Source organism: Macrobrachium rosenbergii, chromosome 28, assembly GCF_040412425.1.
Source record: "Macrobrachium rosenbergii isolate ZJJX-2024 chromosome 28, ASM4041242v1, whole genome shotgun sequence".
In the NCBI taxonomy this organism is placed as follows: domain Eukaryota; kingdom Metazoa; phylum Arthropoda; class Malacostraca; order Decapoda; family Palaemonidae; genus Macrobrachium; species Macrobrachium rosenbergii.
Window position 1 is genome coordinate 30,193,453 of NC_089768.1, and position 7,977 is coordinate 30,201,429.

Consider the following 7,977-nt stretch of genomic DNA (forward strand, 5'->3'; position numbering starts at 1 on the left):
CGGGACTGGAAAATTGTCGGACTTCAGACGTTACACGATTTTCAAAAGTTACTGAAATTCTTTTGAAAGTTTATTTATCTTATATTATTTTGAGGAAATCGAGTTAACGGCCTTTTCGTCATTTAGAGGACATTAATAACCAGTCGATTTTTAAGATGTTATGAATTTTCAGAAATTAATCGTAATTTTTCTAATGTTTTCAGGAATATAAAAGTAGTATTTTTAAAATTTCGCTAAAGATAAGTGTTAGTATTTTTATAATTTCACGAAAGTTAAAAACGATTCGTGTTTCCATAATTTCGCAAGATTTAAAAAGTAGTCGCATTATTATAACTAAGCAAAAGCTAAAAAGTAGTTGTATTTTTACAATTTCACAAGAGTTAAAAGTAGTTGTATTTTTATAATTTCGCAAAAGTTTAAAAGTACTCGTATTTTCAGAATTTTGAAAAGTTAAAAAGTACTCTTATTTTTATTTCACAAAAGTTAAAAAGCAGTTGCATTTTTATAATTTCGCAAAATTAAAAAAAAATTATTTTTATAATTTAGCAGAAGTTAAAAAGTTGTAGTTTTTTAACATTTCGCAAAATTTAAAAGAAGTCTTATTTTTATAATGTCGCAAAATGTTAAAAAAGTAGTCGTATTGTATAATTTCATCAAAGTTAAGTAGTAGTTGTATTTTCATAATTTTGAAAGTTAGTAGTCGTATTTTTTATGATTTAGCAAAATTTAGAAAGTAGTGATAATTTAGCAAATGCTAAAAGTATTCGTATTTTTATAATTCCGCAAAAGTTAATAAGTAGTCGAATTTTTTAATTTCGCAGAAGTTAAAAGTATTCGTATTCTTATTATTTCACAAAAGTTAAAAAATAGCCGTATCTTTATAATTTCGTAAAAGTTAAAAAAGTAGTCGTATTTTTATGATTTCCCAAAAGTTAAAAAGTAGTCGTATTTTTATGATTTCCCAAAAGTTAAAAAGTAGTCGTATTTTTATGATTTCCCAAAAGTTAAAAAGTAGTCGTATTTTTATTATTTCCCAAAAGTTAAAAAAAGTCGTATTTTTATAATTTCCCAAAAGTTAAAAAGCAGTAGTATTTTTATAATTTCGCAAAGTTAAAAAGTAGTCGTATTTTCATAATTTCACAAGGGTTAAAAAGCAGTTGTAGTTTTATAATTTCGCAAAAATTAAAAAGTAGTTGTAGCTTTATAATTTGGCAAAAATTAAAAGCAGTCGTATTTTCATAATTACACAGAAAAGAAAAAAGTATCCGTATTTTAATAATTCTGCAAAATTAAAAAAAGTATTTTTATAATTTTGCAAAATTAAAAAGTCGTACTTTTTATAATTTTGCAAAATTAATAAGTCGTATTTTTATAATTTTGCAAAATTTAATAAGTCGTATTTTTATAATTTTGCAAAATGTAAAAAGTCGTATTTTTTATAGTTTTGCAAAATGTAATAAGTCGTATTTTTTATAAATTTGCAAAATTTAAAAAGCAGTCGTATTTTCATAACTTTGCAAATGTTGAACCGTACTTGTATCCCCATTTTTATTATTTTGTAAAATTTAAAAACTTGTATTTTTGTAATTTCGCAAAAGATAAAAAGTAGTCGTATTTTCATAATTTCATAAAAGTTAAAAAGTAGTCGTATTTTCATAATTTCATAAAAGCTAAAAAGCAGTCGCATTTTTATAATTTCGTGAAAGTAAAAAATAACTGTGTTTTATAGCTGCGTGAATTTTTTAATTAATAGTATTTTTATAAACCATTAAATCTTTTGCAAGCTGAAAACTATTCTTTTTATTTACTGAATTTTCTTGAAGTGGTACTTTTTTTTTTATCATTTATCGAAGGATCGCTTATTAACATATTAAGCACCTCAGCATTTTTTTTCTTCTACACTGAATATTATCGCTGTTTGAACAAATATGAATTCGGGGATTGTTTATAGAATTGAAATCCGTTACCAGGAAAACCCTTCCCAAAATATGCGTGTAATAGAAGAAAACTTTTTGCTGGATATGAGTTGTAACCAATTCTACCAGTATCTTATTATTCGTGAGTTATTTCGTTAATCGTAATCCACGAGGTCCCTTTGGTATATGAATGAATATGATACGTGAAGGTAATCAGAAAATATTTATCAATTCTTGAAAACTCATGGCAATTTTGAAAACGTTTGTCGAAATGTTGACAATTTTTTGTCAAAGTTTTGACATTTGTTAAAGTTCTGAAAAGATCTGTAAAGTCTATGTAAAAATTTGTTATTGTTTTTTTTAAGTTCAGAGTCCGTTGGGGTGGGTAGCGTAATGTCTTTATGCTGCCTAGGCCGGAGTGGTGCTATAAAGAGAGAGAGAGAGAGAGAGAGAGAGAGAGAGAGAGAGAGAGAGAGAGAGAGAGAGAGAAAACGGGGCTCGAGTCTCAAGGAAGGAACAAAAGATAACGAAACAGAAAAAATCCAAATAAAAGTGTTCGTTGAACAGTTATCGCACAGAAAGCTGTGAAACTAAAAGTTCGACCATTAATTTCATGATTAACACTATCAATCAAATATAGTTTCATAGGAGATTAAAGAACTCGTAATTTCTTGTCATCAAGTAAATAGAGCCTAATAAATAGTCAATTTCCATCTCCTGGAAAGTCTTTGTACTCTGCATTTCGAAAATCCACATGACTGTAATAAGACAGCCAGTGACAGAATGCCCTTGGCTGGTGGCGGGGGTGGGAGTGGGGGGGGGGGGCTGCTGGTGAAGGCCGGTAGGGGGAGGAATTTGGTACAGGATGCAATGGAAATTAAAGAGGCGTGAGAGTCCAGTGGACTGAACGACTGAGTTACTGTTCAAAAGACAGTAATATCCAGGACTTTTAACGACAAGGATGTTCCAAAGCATTTGTAATTCATGGCGCCTGTATAGCTTGTGTTGGCAGGCGCTCAACACATCTTTGACGAGTTTTTACAAACTCGTCACTTTAGTGACACTACCCTTTTTTTCGCTGCTGGAGACACCCTTACCCCACGCCTAATGCACTCGTTATAGTACAAAATGTTGAAGATAAAGTTTATGTCCTAATTCCTTCATCAATTCTCGGCCTCAAGAATTTTGCAAGTGGTTTCGTGCTGACGCCGCTACACCTTTCGTGAGCATAGATTGGTTAATGATCTGCTTTCCAATGATTTATTCTCCTGTATGCGTCTCTTCGTCTTACTTGCGTCTTTGTGAAGTTCCAAGTGTATTTTTTTGATTTCATATATTCTCTTGTATAGGTGTTTTATCATTTTTCTAGTTGCCTAGTATACTGTATATATACATTTTAAAACCGAATTGTCATCATCCAGTCATTTTTAGTGCAGTAATACTTAACCAATCAATGAGTAACCTTCTCGAGTACAGTGAACAGGCAAGTTTTTCTCTTGTTAATCAAAGAAGTGACGTAGGTACAGTGCCTAGTAGTTAGACGACTGTGAAGTATACAATTAGGGTTAAAAAGGTAAGGGGTAAACAACTTCCTCCCCAAAGACTTTCCGACACCTGAAATTTACATCGTCTGTCCACCTTTTATATATATATATATATATATATATATATATATATTTTATATATATATATATATATATATATATATATATATACCTATATATATATATATATATATATATATATATATATATATATATATATATATATATATATATATAAAATGAAGGAGTCGTCTCCTTCATTCAAAGGTTAATATAAAGTATCTGGAAATATATCACTTCCAGCGTACATGTCTCTTCAGAATGACGATTCTTTGTAATTTTGCAATAGCATATTGCTTATATGAGAGATATATAATGTTGCTATACATTTTTTGTTTGATATTCTATAAGAGTTGTACTCTAAGTTCATTACCTGTGGACTATCTGTGTTACACACAGTAAAAATAATCTTGTCTAGACACATTGCATTTTATCCAGTAGGATAGGTGGAAAATACCAAATGCACTTAGCCTACATCGAAAGAATGGCAGACCAAATTATGAATTACTGAAATTTATGAAATGTCCATTATTCCTCATTTATAAGTGTAACAGGGACAATCTCCTGTCAATGAAAACCACATCCACACTCCCCTTCATCCAGCCCGGGTTCAGTCTCCGTCACCGCTGGCCCGTATAAACTACGTATTCTTTTAAAATTAGGATTAAGAAAAGTAATGAGATCCTTGTTGCAGTAACAGTTGCTTTTTATTGAAAACTTGTTTGCAGTAGCAATAGTTCCCAAGAAGGAACTTGCGACATACAGAGCAGAAATGAAGAAAAATAAAGGAACCTTTTTTTAGCTAGTTCCCCATTTACTATTTTAATTATTCCCGTTTTCCCAGAATACTCAAGAGAAAAAAAGAAAATGTGAAATATTTGACCTTATAGTATGATTTTATGACAGAAATACGTGAAAACATCTCATGAAAAATAAAAATGGTAGGAATTCTTTGCATGATTAACAGGCTGACATAAAGCACACATTAATATGATCACCCAAAGCAAATGGGAGTTAGACTAAAATCATGGAAACCTCCGGCATGTCCAAAGGAACAGAAACAGTCGCCAGGAATCTGCTTTCTTCTGAGGCAAAGGCGCTACGGCGTTTACCAGACGTGGGCCTTCTTGTAAGTAACAACACCAACTTCGTGGGAAAGGTCTTCATGCCCTTTGTCGTGGCCGAAGTCTTCTCTGCTCTCCGAGCCTCCAACACCGACTACTTGATGAGTGACCTCGACGGCACTAGCCTGAGGAACACCAACGCCAACGCCAACGCTGTGCACCACCGGCACAGCAGCTGCAGAGGCGACGGGCACAGCGGCGTGGGAGACAGCAGGAACTGAAAGGACAGCAGGTGACGCAGGCACGGAGACGACAGCGGCGTGGGAGACCGGGACAGAAACGGCGGAATGGGCGACGGGAACTGCAACTGCCGAGTGGGAGACTGGAACAGCGACAGCTGAATGCAGTGAAGGAACGGCAACTGCTGCTGACGATGATAGCGCTGGGACGCTGACAGCGTGAACAGCACCGACGGAGCCCCTGCTGCCCGGTCCGTAGGGCATGGCTGAGATCAAACATGCCTGGCAGCAGAGGGCGATTAGGCCGAAAGCCAGTGGGATGTTATTCCGATTCGCCATCTGCAAATGTATGAATTAATTTCATTAAGAACATGACAATGTATGCGATTCCACATACGGATTTATGAAAAAAGGAAAAGAAAAAAAAACATGGAATCAGTCATTTTGAAAACACTTTACAGAACTCTATGACTATAAATGTGGCCCTTCATACTGATGTATAAGTATAAATATGTCATGTAAGATATCTACACGGACAATTCACCAACTGTAATACACCATACACAAACATATGCACATATATGGTAAAACACAGAGTGTATGTTTGTGTGTTTTTTGAATGTTTTTACGTAAATTTCTATGTATATCTCAAAATGATTGAAAAATGATATCGGTCTGAACAGGCTCCCTACAAACAAAAACTCACGTCTTAAGTAATCTAATGGAGTGGCCGAGCGTCAGAGAGAAACAAAATGTACTTGTACATGTTCTGTACAAATACATGCAAATTTCTACGTATTGTACATATGAGCCTCGGGAACAATGCATTCCCTAATCTCTTCTAAAGCTCCGTACAGTAAGCCAGTCCGCAATACTATAGTTTGTCGTAGTACAAAATGTGTGTGCGTGAGTGTGCGTGTGTGTATGTATGTATGTATATATGTATATATATATATATATATATATATATATATATATATATATATATATATATATATATATATATATATATATGTATATATGTATGTGTATGTATATGTATTGTCCCTCCCTCGTTTATTAACATTTTTCTAATAAAAGATTGGCCTGCAGGTTCTTGACCATTTGGCCTTGTTCCATAAGAACGAATGTTAAATAAAAATGACAGCGAGGATGACTAAATACCATTTTTTCTAGTGTAAAAAAATTTTTTAATTAAAATACACTTAAATCCTTAAGCTTTATTGAACTACTATACCAGAGAGGACAGCAGTCCACTTAAAGCTTAAGGATTGATTGTCAGTGTATTTTTAACAATAGACAAAGTTGTACACCCAAGGAAAGGGTTTTATTTTATCCTGTCTTCAGCAAACGTGATTGCTCTTCATAGTCTTCAATAATAATAATAATAATAATAATAATAATAATAATAATAATAATAATAATAATAATAATAATAATAATAATACCTTGCTGACTTCTCCTGAGAAGGTGTATAGGGTCACTGGAAGGCCTGGTCACGAATGAGGATTCTAGAGTAAGATGCTCTGCTTTTATACAAGGTAGACCTTGGCCTCGCCCATGCCCTGGGTACGTCATCCTCGACATTCCTTTCGCGGGGCCGCGTAAAGCAGCAGGATCCTCATCCCTGGAAGGGGAAAATGGGTGACGTAAACTGCACTTCAAGAAAAGATAATCCATCTGTACTAAGGGGGGTGGTTAAGATTTAGACATGACCTTGATCGTAGGGCGAGTCACGAAAAAAAGGCGAATGGCAAGATTTCTTTTTTCCGTTGCAGGATGAGGGACTTTCGTAGACGATGGTCGTGCGTGTGTATCTCACTCCGATCGGTTATTCGAACAGCAAGGAACGCCAGGCAAAGGTATCAGAGATTGACACGGTCTTATTATTACAGGGTCGTGTTTAGATTCGTGTATGTTGGGGGGCTAAAGGAAAAATAGACTTCCTGCATAATATTTTCGAGATATCAAATCTTCTTCTGTCACTTTTGTTACGATAAAGAATGTTTTTAGGCAAAGAATATCTGTTTTCTGCTCTCTTGGAAAACGCTGGCTGAGTAAGAAAATAATTTGACTTTGAGAAAAAAAATAAAAATTAGGATTCCTAAGATTATTTCTGCCCGAAAAAGTGGCTCACAAGCCAATAACATCTAACAGATACACGTTAAATAAGAAATATCTATAGAGAATGAATGCTAATTATAATGACGTGGACAAACCGTAATCAAATTATTCAATACTTTGGATTTTTCTTTGCATAAATGACAATAATTTCGACCTAATCATAATTTACTTTTGCATGATTGTACTCGCGTTACTACATAATCGCGAAGCTTCTGTCTGACTCGTGATTATATAACGTCAATTATTTCATTTTTGCATTTATTGCTCGGGCGTTCTCGTTCATATTTTCTTGTATTTTGAAATGACTTGTATTAGTAAACACCATGGTGTCAACATTCAATATATATTACATACCAACATGACCTTTTATTTTTTGAAGGATACTCACCAAATGAAACACATTTTCCACAGTGATAAGGCATTTCAACAATTTATTCAATTTGCAACCGGGTGATACTGAAGATTTAAAGTGTAAGAACATTTTGATATAATGATGTGCTGCCAATATTCACGGTCTTATCTCGAGCTACTCATTGGTACCTCCGTCAACTAGTGTATTTGTTTGTGCTTGAAGAAGAAGAAAAAGAAGAATGTTTGTGCTTGAAGAAGAAGAAGAAGAGGAGGAGGAGGAGAAGATATACCCCACACCGAAACCTCTTGTTTGTCATGTAACGTTAATCAAAGCTTTGCCTTATGAAACTCCACGACATCTTATAGCACATTGGCGCGAAAATTTCTTCCAGTTAACTAATACCCTCGACAAAATGAAAGCCACATATATGTGACGTCACGTCATCCAAAATTCGTGACTACGTTTTCAACAGCATGGAGATAATCCAGGTTACATGGTACACACAAAGTTTGGCGGCTGGATGATAAGATAGCCGAATATGTCCTTGAGTGACCGACAGCCGTTTGATGAGGTTTATTGGCAAGGCCAGGGAATGCCTTTGATAAGAAAAAGCACGCGTTAGACGAATACTTGATCCATCATTTGTCGGTTTTTGTGGTTGGTTGCCTTTGAGGTAAT

At 34.2% G+C, this 7,977-nt stretch overlaps 1 long non-coding RNA gene across 1 annotated transcript; it reads right to left on the reverse strand.

Moving 5' to 3' along the window:
• Positions 1-4,204: 4,204 nt before the first annotated feature.
• On the reverse strand, positions 4,205-6,408 carry LOC136854192 (uncharacterized). Its single transcript, XR_010857662.1, has 2 exons — positions 6,272-6,408; positions 4,205-5,162 (listed from the first exon to the last, which is right to left on the reverse strand). It is a non-coding gene; the product is annotated as an uncharacterized lncRNA (long non-coding RNA).
• Between the last annotated feature and the right edge of the window lie 1,569 nt (positions 6,409-7,977).